We start from the raw sequence: 14,582 nt of genomic DNA on the forward strand, positions 1-14,582 counted from the left end.
ATACCCGGGACCCTTGGGCTTCTGGGAACGGAAATCGAAAATAAAGTTTGAACCAAGAGAGCTGAAGGTTAAATAAGTTTGTGAAATATCTCGTTTTATGTTATTTTTTTTTTTTTTTTTTGTTTTAGCACCGGGGGAAATTGCTTTTTAATGGACTTTATTTAGATGGGTTCAGGCAATTTATCTGTGAGCATGCAAAATGCACATTTACCACTTTACTGTGTTTTGGCCAATTCACTTTGCTCTTTTATGGAACTACTTAAAAATCCCTGTTCTCATATCCTTCCTCTGGGTTTGGTTTCTCGTGTTTTTGTGACCGTAGACACATACTAAGGCGTTGGCAAAGGAAATGGACTTTAATTCATTCAACCACATTCATAATTGCAATAACCATAATCACCGATTCGACAGATTTGGTCAACCAAATTGACCAAACTCCTTTAACCTTCTAAGTCTATTCTAATTTAGATGGCAAAGTATAAAACCAGACCAATTAAATTATTAAGCCTGCAGTTAGACAAATAATCAGAGTTCTTTGTACATTAGGTAAAAATCACACCTTGGAGTTGCCAAAGAACAATTTGGTTTTAATGAATGTTGTTGTTGTAGAAATAATTTGAACATTTATGTCTTTGGCCGCTTAGGCTGCCTTCAAAATGCACACATTGAAGTTCCCCAAAGTCAAACGAAATAATTATCAATTATGTGGAACACACATGCCGCCTCTGTTGTTCTGCTGGATCCAATTCTAATTATAATTACTCCCCCAGGATTCTTTGACGCCTAATGACCTAAGGACGTTGTAGCTGCACACAAAATGCAAATGAGCCAACTGTGGTCAATTGAAACATATTCTTGGCTGATTTATGCCAGTGCGGTCCCTTACTTATATATGCCAAATATATGTATATATGCCATGTAGGAGGTGATTAACATGGGAATGAAGATACAGATAAGGCGGTGTAGGAGGAGCCAGGAGTGGGTGGCAGTGGGACATCCTGCGGCGACGACTAAAGTAAAGTTGACCAAATTACGCAGGCATAAATTATTTATGACTACGGCAAGAGGCAAACAGGCGTGCAAACACATTCAACATACCCAACTCAACTTAACTCAACTAGTCCCAGCTCGTAGCTGTTAATAGTCCGGCCCAGTACAGTGGTACTTGCTAAGCTAAAACTATTTTATGAAACTATTAAATATAAAATGCTACCTTAAGAGCTTTTGTATATCTTTCATGGATTAAAAGAGGTTTAAGTTCAGGTTTCTGTGTGCCTATTCTATGCCATTTTTGAGAAAAGTTTCCTTTGTTTTTAGGGAAATAAATCAGTAATCTTTCAAAGTAGATATGTATAATCTTTTAGATGAAGAAAAAGGAAGAAAATCTAGTTTATGAGGCTCTACTGTAGTGAAATGTAGTGCGGGCAATAAGGCATTTGCTGGTGGGCTGGGCAGCCATCGAGTGGAGCCGAGGTACTTGGGAAAATGTAAACATGAAAGTACTCTCTACCTCTACTCCGATGCCGATGTCGATGTCGATGTCGATGCTGGGGCAATGGCACTCCACTTATCGTATTTACTATGTACTTAGTATAATTAAATGGGCTTAATGCAAATGCTCAGCCTCCATCCACCCGACTGAAACCCGTCCTAGTCGAGTTTATTCATCATTCAGTTCGAACAGATGCGTCGCAAGTCTCTTGTTTTTGCACATTTTGTGTGACTTTGTTTCGTGTTGCTCCGGAAATTGAGATCGTTTGTAATTTAATGAGCATGTAAATTAAAAGGATGCACTTAATGCCCAGATATATAGATATTATATTATATATATTCCCCTATATATAGTTTACGCCACTTTAGCCGATATGTGTGCGATGTACGAGTACTCGTACTCGTACATCCTCTTGGCTTATACATATATCCAATCGTAATTTATTGCTGCCGTGAAGCGAAAACTTTCAATCGGTGCCAATGGAATTAATTTGAGCCTGCGCACACACACACACACACGGCCACCCAAAATACACACTCGCAGCCATCGAGTTCCCCTCTGTATGTATTGTTAATGTATTTATGTATGTATCTAGGTGTGGGAGCGGTTCGAGTATGCATACTTGTTTTATCCTCACAAATATCCATATGTATGCCTTCCCCTTAAGGCTGTATGTGCGTGTGTGTTTTTGGTTAGAAGCCTGGCCGGAAGAAGCGTTTTTTCCTGTTGTCTTGTTCGAGAGTCGAGGGGCTAAGTCCTGCTGAGCTCCGCTTAAGGACATAGCCTAACTCTTTTCGGTATCAAACGATTTGCGGGATTTCTACGCTAAGTGGCTTGTGATATTCATTGAATTCTGAAAATAATATTATATCAACATGGATATGTGTTTTCTATCTATTTTAAAACAACAACAACAAAAATATTAGAATGTTGAAAACTGGAAAAGTGGCTCTTGAAAGTCTAAAGGGCTCTGTATAACTTACCTATCATCAACATAAATTAATGCTAACAAAAGCTGAACAGAAATTTAAAAGGACATTTCCTTGAAAGGATCATACATTCAAATCTGATGCCTTAGTTTCTAGATTTCTACTTTAATTATCTTTTAAATTCTCACATGTCAATGTAATTCGTAATTTGAATAAACATAAATAAATCAATTAAGTTTCATAATTGGACAAGAACTTCCTGTTCTTTCACTACCAAATGAACTAATAAAATCAATTATTCATATTTTTTGTTAGCCCAAAGTGCATTATTGCTGGGTGCTGTCTTTAAACAAATCAAATGCAATTATTTTTAAAATTGATAGAGAAATTATTTTGCAAATGAAAACCACTCAGCTTCAGTGCCAGCCACCGCAGAAGCCTCTCGTGCCGCACACTCCACATTCTGAATATTTTATAGTCGCATATTCCTCCGCCATTTGTATGCAGGTCTGTAGGTTGTTAAAATCGGTGGGGGCGTGCTGATGCGAGTACAAAAGGGCAATTCATTACGCAATGATAATTAACATGTAATCAGAGGCGGTAACGACTCGGTCAGAGTTCGACGAAGGGGCTCGTAAATATGGTTGGGGAGCATAAATTTAATTTGCGCTCCGCCACCCCGAAGAGGTGCACTTCCTGGGGGTCAGAGTTAAGGCGGCAAATAAAAAAGGAAGGTAAAATTGAAACTGCAGAATCGACTGCATAAATCAGTCAGAAATGATGCTGCTGTTCGTTATCCCCGAGCCCCCACCCCCTTTTTTTTTTTATTCATCTCCGGATATTTGTGCTGCCGCTGGCGGCCGAGTAAATGGCATATCAATGCGTGATTACGTATACGCCGCATGGGCCAAACAAATTGCTGTGCCTCTTCAAGGCGAAGTGGCGGCGGCATTGGGAGGCGGCGTTCGCTTCATTATGCCGAATGCCTACGTGCACTACTTATTTATCAAGTGATGGCGCGACTCTGGAGCTGCCACTCCTTCACTCCAACCCAGCTCAGCCCCGTCGCAACCAGCGCCTTCTTTATTTATGGAAGTGACTCGCTGAGTGCGAAGTCCTCGCATCCATCCAACGCACCCACGCCACGCTGGCAACTGGAAACTGCCCACAACCACGCTGGGTCATGCTTCCGATTGCTTCCGCATCATTGCACATTGGTTCAAGCAATTTGCTCAACGCTTCCAAACAATAATTTCCAAAGTAAAAATCCATTTATTGAGGATATTTTGAAAATCTTTTGTCATCCAAAAGGAACCAATGTGTGATGCAATTTTAAGGAAATCGTTTTAGAGACAATAAATGCATATCTCAGATCAATTGGCAGGCAAACAAAAAACGCATGCAAAGTCTGTGGAATGCAATTCCATGCTTGGCACATCAAATGGAAGTGAAATTAAATACTTCTGTAATCCTTGGTTATTATGAGAATTCCGGGTTTTAGAAGGAGCTTTGCTTGTTTTATTTGTTTGAAAATGTCCTTTGCCAAGAGCAAATCGCATTGCATTTATGAAATTTGCATTTATTTTCTGTCTGGCCAATGCAGTTCTCACATTTTTACAAAGTATAATGTCTGTTAATAAATAATGAAAATCGCATTTATGTTGTTCAAATTGAAGGATACAAAGGATGTGGCAAAAAATTCAGCATGATGTGAAACATTTTATAAAAAATTAATTAACATGGCATTAAACAAGATTATTACCTGAACGTCGTTTTTATGAAACCTTTTGATTTCTGTTAAACAATGAAATAATAATAATAATATCAAAAAGTAACGCAAAATCATTTCATATATTTACAAATTAATATTTTGATGTTTTAATAAAGAAGTTCTTAAGAAACTGCAAAATGCAGTTCTTGGTTCTTTTATAAACTATTTTGAAATCTAATTTTACGATATGATTTCAATTATTTTTAAGGTCAACCGCTTGCGTCTATTTTTAATGGTTCGTTAATGATGCCCAAAAGTTTTGCAGCTCCATAAGTTATTTATATTAATTCTAAACCAGTGTGCCGCCTTGTCTGCGGGGGGACAGTCGGCGTATAAGATACAGAAATAAGCACATGCAGAGAGCCAGGATATACGAGGATATGCCATATTTGAGTGTGGGCGTAGAGTGTGCGTTAAACGTCTGCCTCTGATAATGAGGAGAGCAGCGTGTATCGGGCAAACACAGATAGCCGGGGGCTGAGCCGCATCTTTATCCTGATCCGCTGCCTGCCGCCTGCTGATGATGTTTACGTTTGAATAATTTATGACACAATAAAAAAGCAGGCAAAGCCAGCAGCAACGAAAAGCCGAGCGAGAATGGGAATGGGAACGGGATTGGGTTTAGGATTTGGATTTGGATGGCGAACCACTGCAGTAGCCGCAAGGTGCAAAGAGACGGCGGCGGCGGCAGAGACGACCAAGTCCGTGGCAACTGTGGCTATGGAAATGCCATTTGGATACACTGGCATCTGTGGATGCTACGTGGCACACGCACACCATTCATCCGGACAGAGAGGACGTCGCCAGGCAGCGTTTTTATTCATTTCGAAAAATGATAATTGGCTACTGACAGCCGCAGGGGAGGTGGGGTTAGACCACGGAGAATTGGACTGGGATAGGCCGGCATCAGGAGTGGTTAGCTTCTGTTTGCTGCTTAGAGCAAGTCAGGCGCTCTCAATACCGGGTAATCGCAAAGGGGTTTATGGTCTGCGTAAAGGCTTTTTGAACAGTAAAAACTGCTACTTTTTGGGTTTTGAGTGAATTTCTGCTCTGAAAAATTCACAACAGGTAGAAAGATTGGTGATAGTCAAGAATGAGAATTTAAACTGAAGAAAATTAAGCCCTTGATAGACATTAATAAACCCACACATTGAACTGTATTTCCTTTGTTTGTGGAACTCTCAATGTTGGAAACACAAATTGAGAAGATGTTCCTTTGAGATTTTCATATCAGAAGGATGTCATGCACGGCCGGAACTGGACATGCCCTGGCCACCAAGTATCCCTTAGTCGGATCACTATGGACCACCAACTTTTTCTGTGTTGGCGCTGTGTTGCTAAATCAGAAACAGAATCAGAAACAGCCGAGTAGAGCAACGAGCGGAGCAGCGAACAGCGAGCAGTAAGCAGCGGAAACTGTGTAGCTGAAGTTGAATGGCAGCCTGAATAGACCGCCGGACGGACTGGGATGGAGATAGGGCGACAAGGAGCCACCGAGCGAGACGGCCTGCGAGTGCAAAAAAAAAGGGAATATAAATTGCCTCTTAAATATGGAATAAGTGCGGAAAAGTGTACACCAGCCGACGGACCAGCCACCAGCAAACGGCAAACATGCACATAGATAAACTATATAGCTTCTGGCCAAGATAAACAAACACAAACGCACAGATGCAGAACAACAACAACACATTCGCAAACGAATGCAAAGAAAAAACGAACGAATCTGCAGAAGATGAAGCCAAGTTTTGTAACAGTTACAAAGATAAAGCAAAGTGGGCGTGTAATTGCGTATGTATGTGCGTGTGTGTGTGTGTTTGTCAGTTACCAGAGGGCGTGGGAGTGGGAGTGGCCGACGCCTTCACCTCCGACCATTTCTTTAGCTTTGCCTGCTCATCTTCAGGCTCATCTTCTTTAGCTCGTGTCTCCTTTGTGTCCCCTTTGCATAGAATCCTTTGGCAATAGACACATAAATTTTAGCCAACACAACATTTCGATTCAGATTCATTCCCCATTCAAAGCAAATGACTTAGGGGGCGGGTTCAGAATGGTGTGGGGCGGGGGGCGGTGGTTCGGCCTGGGTCCTAAAAGTGTTGAATCTTGTGTTTATAGCCATGTAGATTTCTCACTACTACTCATGTCCCCTAATCTCTTGGCCATTTGTTAATTTTCCACTTTCGATAAGATATATTTTGAAAACCAAACAAATGGATGCATTAGTTTTCATGTTCTTAAGAAGCAGAACAAAAGGTACAAAGTCTACCAAGAAGATTAATTTTGGGTTTCAAGTAATCACTTTGCTTTTGTTTTAGCAAACTTTGAAAATAGATTGTTATAAAGAATAACTTAGTAGATTACTCGACTTAATACTTAATTCATTAACAAAATGCTGTCTTAAACTGAAATATTGTTTTCATGCCACAAAGATTCTCTAACCTAAATTAAATAAATAACTTCTTGAGTTTGGTGAGTAATAAACAGGGAATAGCTTTTAAGGAGAAAAACATAAACAAAACCAAAAACTTAGAAACTAATGAGTCTTGTCTTCTGCTTTTTAATGCTCAGAGTAAAGAAATGGAAAACTACATTATTTTTTGATCTTATTTTAGATTGTTAAATTAAATAAGTAAAGGCCAAACATAAGTTAAAGGTACTTCTTACTCCTTTTTTTCATTTAGTGTAAGGATGATTTTAATTTAGTTTCATATAAGAAAAAGCTCAGCTCTTCCATTATCTTAATAGAAATTATTTTGAATGAGAAGACCAAAAATTATGAATTAAATTTAAAGCCGTATACTGTTTGGTTGCTTAATTACTTTTAGTTATTTATTTAATGCAGCTCCGAATTATTTTCAACCAAATTAGAGGCAGTTTCCTAATATGCAAATTATTTTGAACCGCGTTTCGCCTTCCCTCATAAATAAAGCTTAATTAAAAATCATACATTATGTAGAGATGATTAAGCAAAATAAACATAAGTTTGAATTTTAACAAAATTTGGGTTTGAAAAGTAATTATGGAAAAATGTTATTAGAGTAAATAACTTATTTAATTGAATTTAAGTTTAGTTTTTTAGTTCTATTTAAACGCTTGATTTTTTATTTAATATAACAACTTACATTGTTTGTTTAAGGCTGTGTAAACTTATTTTATTTTTTTTTAAGCTCTCTCACAAAAGTAATCATAACTTAGGCATTATTTATTCAGGGTTAGCAAACGTGCCGAGTGGTGAATGGATTTTAATGTTTGTTATCGGCAAAGAATTGAATTCCATTGAAAGCTCAGATAAATCTTTTTTGTTTTTTTGGCTAAGGATAGAGGTGTTGAATTCAAATCGTTAAATTACTAATGTTGTATTAACAGCAATTTTATTTTAATAAATTATTATATTTATCCCGATAACATTTACCTAGTCCCATTCATTCACGTCACACTTCGGCTGAAATTTTTATACTTTTGTTGGTTTCCATTCGTTGGGCCAATTGTGTGATTCAGCTTCGTTAAGAACAAATTGCATTAATTGATATTTTTTGCAGTATAAACCTATTATTAAAAATTCATTATTCCAGCCTGATTTAACAAGGTAACTTTGCATAATTTACTCGTTGCTGGCTAACGTGTCGAATGCGTAATTATTGAAAAATGTAACTACATTTTACTCGATAAAAATACAAATTTTATTGCGAGTTTCTCTCAATTAAAAGATACGCAGAAGTTCATTTTAATGGATGAGCGAATTGTACTTTTTGCAGTTTAACTTAACTTTTATTTTGCTTAAACAATATTTAAAAAATATTAAGTAAATTACTTGTCCAATTTATAAGAAACTATTTGGTCAAAGTGTATTGAACCCAATTTGATCTAATTAAAATTCCACTTTGCTCTCTTAAAGTAATTTCTGGTTGATTAGGCAGGCCAGGCTTCCCCTGTGAAATTCAATGCTCACGCCAACTAAATTGAGAATTCGAAATTAAGAGAAATTCTCCAAGGTGTAGAATGCAATTTTGTAATCAAACATTTAACTCATTTCTTTTGCCACGTTGATTGCCTCGTGCTTGGGTGGAAAGCGAGTGGAGGCAGTCTAATAGAAATACAAAACACATACACAAAGTTAAATAAAAGAATATGATACAAAGGTAAAGCCAAGAGCCGAACAAAGTTCCACCTTATCCCACTGCCAATCCCCGGGAAACTCATCCCCATCCTCATCGTTAATGCTCAGTTCTGGCCAACAGATCCGTTCACACCACAGGCCACGACTTTTGCTTTTTTCCCCGCCCGACTTGGCTTCTCCCAAGTCCGGATGGCACACAAAGTTGCCGCCAGCCAGCTAGCACATATAGTACATGGTATATATATATATATATATATATATATATGTGGATGATATATACACAGGTCCCGCCATGGACACATCGCTTTCATTTTAGGTGGCGCTGAACAGTAAAAAATCCCCTCTGTACACATTTCAAGCAAAAATTTCAATTAAGACTTTTACTATGAATTCATTTCTGTTTGCCTTCGTGTGTTTATGTGCCGGCGTGGCTATTTAGTATGTGTGCGAGCCAGCAGCTTGAACCATTGGAACAGGACCGCTGGTAATTTTTTCTTGTTTTATGTTTAAGCGAAATTGGTCAACAGTCTTTTGTTTGGCGCGCCGGATGCAATTTTAATCTGCCCGAATGCCAGGCGGACACACGCACCACAGGCGAACCTTCAGTGGGTATGATGGATAGCAAGGGTGGACGGAATGGTGGATCTCTCTCTCTGGTCCTTCGAGCCGAAGGTTGGATGAAATAATGACTACAAGCCACCAACACAAGGCTCTAAACCAGCCTCTAACAGACAGACAGACCTACGCACACACTTTACACGAAATGGCAAGAACAACCACATAATATTTTAGTTTTTTGACCCAAAAATGTCAGCGGGACAAGAATTATCACTGCCGCCAATGCCAGCCGTTGAAAAGCGAGGGGAGTTACAACGGTAACTGGTTACTGCCAGGAGCTAAGCCTCCAGAGATTTAAGAGATTTTAATCAAGAAAGCTTGCTGAGCTTGGGAAATTAGTCACTGGCTTAGCTTGGCAAAGGAAAACTCCTAGTCTCTACGTTTAAATTGTTTTCAACTTTTGTGGGTATTTAATCTGCTCAAAGGTAAGTTACAAATTATCGGAATTTAAGTGGGTTAAACTCCACTACATTTTAAACAATTCTGTTGTCTTTTACTATTACATTAAAAAACAGTTCTAATTTCAAAATTTTAAAACCTAAAATTGTTTTTTTTTCTTATTTTTGTTTACCAACGCACTAAAGTAAGATTATGAAAACCAAAAATTTGATGAAAAACAATTGGTTTGGACAGAGGATTACAGTTTTATGGATGAATAAGGAAACCATAATCCGAGCCAAAAAGAAAACTCATTTACAAAAGATATTCAAAAGTTTTCGCGGCTTGCTCAGAATATAAAGTGACGAAAAAAAAACTGGTTGGGTATAAAAATTCGATGAAAAAGGTTATGTAAGGTCAGAGTTTTTATTCGGGTTTTGACATTTCGGCCATATTGAAATGTGGCGGTTGACTTTTGGGCTGCTTTGAAAGGTTCCTTTAAAATTCTTTTTGATGGGATTAACGCGGGCCGCACACAGAAGCCATAGCATACTATTCGGGGCGAGCAGCATTGCCGTTTGATGGCATTAACCCAAAAGGTGGCCAATATCAAAACCAGACCGTAGCGAACCGAACCAAAAAGTGGGCCTAGTGCCAGTCGGGCTAATTTCATTTTGAGAACCGCCCTCGCAGCGCAGCTGGATGTTTGCTGTTGTTGTTGCCAGCCACGCAGGTTGCTCTTTGCTTTGCTTCTGCTTGTTTGCCTATGTTTGCCTATGAATAACAAGAAAACCAACAACTACGCGGGGGAAAGTGGGCTGGCGGGTGGGTGTGGGCGAGAGCTCTCTCTTGAGCTCAGGGTGAATGGAAAAGCGTCAGCCTCGATGGGCGAAGAGCTGGGAGGCTGCGACGTCAGCAGAGGCTTCTTCTTGAGGCGTTGCAAGGCGACGTCGACGACTGTCACTTTCCAAGAGGGAAAAAATCTGTTTGGGGCGTTTTTATATATTTTTTTTTCTTATTTTTTGCGTTGTGTCGCTGCTAGGAGCAACTTTGCCTGTACATTTCTTTTTGCCTTCTACTTTTGCCTGACTTATTTGGGCTCACCTTTCGGGCTTTTGGTCCTCGTCCTTGGCAAGCTGCTTAATCGTCTTTGTCCCTTTTAACTTTTGCGCCGCCAATTTTCTTCCCCTTTTCTGTTTCCTTTTTTTTTTTTGTTTTTTGTTAGTGTTTGTTTGGGCACGTTCGGAATTTTAACTTGGTCTTATTTCAGTTTTTTGAGTATTAAAATTTAGTTTCCTTTTCACTTTCGCTTTCTTCTTTTGCGACGGTCCCGTTGTATTCAACAAATTGTTCGCGCTTCTCCTTCAGCTTCACCTTCACCTCTCGGTGGCTCTCTTTCCTCTACACTCTCACTTTGCGAGGGTGTGCGTGTGCGGTGTGTGCAGCAGGTTTTCACAGTTAATTGAGTCTGCTCAGGTTTTTACCACTGCTGGTCACACTTTTTTACACTACCTTTCGCGGCACTCTTTTTGCACATATCACACACTAGGGGTCTCCTATTCTTGTGCTGCCTTTCTAGGCTTTTCTTGTCTTTCTTGTCTTTCGCCCGTTTTATCCGTGCTCCGTGTCCGTGTCCGTCTGCGTGCGCGTTCGCTCTTGCTCTGATGCTGACACAACGACAACGACGATGCTCCGACTCTAATTGCGTTAAAATATTTTCGCTCCCACAACAACAAAGCCAGCTACACAGAGCGAAAAACTTATAAATATACAAATGCAAAGATGAAATATACAAAAAAAAACTTAAGACTGGGAACTCTTTCAGAGTTAAAAGATAATATTTTAAAATCTTCAGGTTGATCATAAACTTGAGGCTAGGCTAGGAAAATAGATTCATTCTATCACAACATATCTCTCAGCACCACCGCTCTCTAAAATATCTCTTATAGTTTAAACTAATCGAAAAATATATATTAACATACATTTGCAGTATTTCCTTCGGTGTAGAGATGGAGGTGAGAGAAGAGAAGAGCAGCATCAGCATCAGCATTTGAAGCAACAACAACTGGCGCTCTCCAATTTGTCTGATGCTGCTTCTTCTTCCTTCAACTATGCCACACACAGTTCAATTTCAAGTTGAAAAACTTTTTTCGGGTGAATCTCTCCCACCAACACACACGCACTACACACACACACATATCAGAAACTTTGACTTTGAGCTGCTTTATGTGAGAGCCGCTCTTCGTGTATGTGTGTGTGTGCAAGCGAATGTTAGAGTGTGTGTGATTTTGTTTTCCCATCTCGTTGCTCCTTTATTGTTGCTGTTGTTCCTGTCGTCGTGAGAAAACGACTCTCGTTCGCTTTTCCCACAAATTTTCGTATTTCGTTTTTGGCGCAAGCCCAGTTTATTGTTGCCATTCGCTATTATTATTGTTGTTGGCCATTGTTGTTGCCGTGCTGGCATTTTTTGGTCCTTGTTGCGCTCAGTAAGTGAGAAAAGCCACAGGAAGAGCCGAGGCAGCAGCATCGTCATCCTCATTCTCGTCCAGGTCCTCGTCCTCATCCTCATCCTCATCGTCATCGGCATCGGCATCGGCAGCATCCGTACGAGTCCGTCATCGCGGCCGCTGTTCGGTTTCCTCTTTTCCGCCGCGCTCTCTGTGCGACAGGAGCGGCGGGGAAGGGACCGGATTAATAGGAGGGCCCAAGAAATCAGTTGGGCATTCCCTATCCGTGAAAATGCCTGTATTTTCTTCATGTTGTTCATATAATCATAAAAGAACAAGGGTTTTAATATGCTTCGTTGGATTGACTTCATTCATTGTTTGGGTATTTATTAAAATGTTCTTTTATTTTGCAGATTATTGAAAGTTTTCTTAAGTTGCTTAATATACAATATATATTAAATATAGGACAATGTTGTTTTATTGTTAATATGATCTAAATATCTATATAAAGTTATCTTCATTTATTTATTAAGAAAGCCTTAACTTTTGTTTCCAGAAAAAAGTGCGTATACGTAATCCCCCAGAAATACAAAATTCCTTGTTTTCAATTTTTGTAATAATTCAAATTTCTTGCAGGACAAAGTAATTTAACCGAGGCATTCACCATTACTCCAGCTTCTCCTCTCCTTGATCCGCTCCTGCTTCAACGCTCTGTGGCACTCACTGGTATTGTTTTTGTGTTGCTGGCTCTGTTCCATATTATGGTAGCATAAACATATATACTCGTACTCGTACCTTGCCTTACGTACATATAGACATTTTTTGCGTACTTTCCCGGCTGACTGGCGTTTTGTTCTGCATTGCTGTTGTTGCAATTGTCGTTGTAGGAGCTTCGAGTCCTCGAAGCACTTTGGAGCACCTCGTTTTTGTTGATGTTGGCACTGGCATCTGACGGTGTTGTTGTTATAACCGGTATTTGTATGCCAAAAGGGTATATCAGATTCGGTGGGATGTATGTAACGAGGAAAAGGAAAACGTGTCATTACTCAAGATTAGGGTAAGCAGTCTAAAGGAGCTCAGTAACTTAAATAGTTGTATAGCTATAATAATAAACTTAAACTTTCATACAGAGAAAATATTGACTATAGTGTTCATATATTTTTGTTTTCAGCCAAAAAGAATGCAACATTAAAAAACAAAGATAACCCCGGGTATTCTACAGTCCAATCATTATAGTATGCATTCCTAGGTGTTTTTGTTGTTCCTCAAGGAGGCGGTATCCTCGATTGTACCTGGGTCTGATGATTTGGCTCCGCTCTTGTTGTGGGTCGCCAGCGCTAAGGGCTGAGATGGTTGCCTTGTTTTTCCACGGGCGACTGTCTGAAGTGCAAATTTGCTTTAATTATTCCACGACAACAACGGCAGCATTTGCAACGGGTTGTGACTCAAATTCAGACACTAGCTTGTGGACCCTCAAGCAGCAGTCGCCCACACACATCCACTAGAGTGGACCTCTTGCAGCATACGGTCATGTGCACGGGGCGTATGAGTGACATTTTTTATATATATTATAAATAGATCACTGTTGTAAAATGGCTAAAGCTATCATATATCCGTTTTAAAGTTAATAAATAAGAGTGAATAAAGTGTCAAAGAATTCAATAAATATTTTCTGATATCAACTATATTTTCATTCGATTTACGATTAGATTGTTTTGTGATTTGTGGTATGCCTTTGTCTTACTCAAACATTACAAAGGGCTCCTAAGAATGAGTGTAATAAGTATGTCCTTAAAAATGTCTTTCGACTAAGGTTCACCCAAATGCCCTCGTCTCAGTGGCTGGTGGCGACAACGACAACAACGTTTACTTATGCTTCCTCCCGCGCGCAGGACTTACTGCCGCCCGCAGTCACGAATCGCTGCGACATTGAGTGACACCTTGTGAGCCGATCACCGCAGTTTCTCTCAGTGCATGACCCAGACATGACACTAGCCGGGCTTCCATCTAACCGACCAGCCATCCAAGCGACCAAGCGGGCTCCTCTTGGGTGGCTTCGTCGCATTTGATGCTTGACATTGTTGGCAGTCGATATTGGTTGTAATTAGCTTTAATTGAAATTGCTCCATTCCCGTCCAGCATCCAACAACCAACAACCAACATCCAGCATCCCGGATATGTATGTGTCTCTGGCGAGGGTGTGTATGGCCCCGTGATTTGGGTTTTAATGGGGAAAATGTTTGTAATTTTGGCAAAAGTTAATTTATGGAGACCCCAAACAAATCCCTGACCCAGCCACATTTCCAGCCGCCACCTCCGAGCTGTGACGCATTTTACGGTTGCCGTTTTGCCAGTCAAATAATTAGAGAAGTTCCATGCGAAAAGTTTATACATTTCTGCAAATTTTGCGGATTGTTTGAAATCAATTGATTTTAGCCATTTACTGTGGCAAAAGGGTCCGAGTGCGAAAACAATATGCAGATAGATAGAAAATAGGTAAATATATTGCCGGAAATTAGATAAACAAATTTACAATAAATATTAAATGCCAAGGGTGATTTAAATTTTAATGCTATGCATTGGCAGACCCTATTCCCCCCCTATGCGGGTAGAGTCAGATTAATATAATAACCTCTGCCTGAAAATGACAATAACCACTTTTAACCACTAGCAATTGTAAGCACTTCTCTGACTGCTTTTTCCCATAATAACTCATATCATGTAGTTATATTGTTCTAATCACAATTAGTTTACCCAGGTGAATTGCAGTGGAAATCTTTGAAGAGTTTATGGACAAAAGCAGAGTTTATGGCGCAGATATCAAAAGGAATACCAT

General features: G+C 39.5%; 1 protein-coding gene across 1 annotated transcript in view; it reads right to left on the reverse strand.

Annotated features, from left to right (window-relative positions):
* The window catches only part of LOC108107002, a 26,853-nt gene extending 15,883 nt beyond the window's left edge, over window positions 1–10,970 (reverse strand). Inside the window, exon 1 of the mRNA XM_017214343.2 lies at window positions 10,404–10,970. The gene's annotated coding sequence lies outside the window, so the exon portion shown is untranslated. The remainder of the gene's footprint in view (window positions 1–10,403) is intronic.
* Between the last annotated feature and the right edge of the window lie 3,612 nt (window positions 10,971–14,582).

Source organism: Drosophila eugracilis, unplaced genomic scaffold (assembly GCF_018153835.1).
Source record: "Drosophila eugracilis isolate 14026-0451.02 unplaced genomic scaffold, ASM1815383v1 contig_764, whole genome shotgun sequence".
Taxonomy (NCBI): Eukaryota; Metazoa; Arthropoda; class Insecta; order Diptera; family Drosophilidae; genus Drosophila; species Drosophila eugracilis.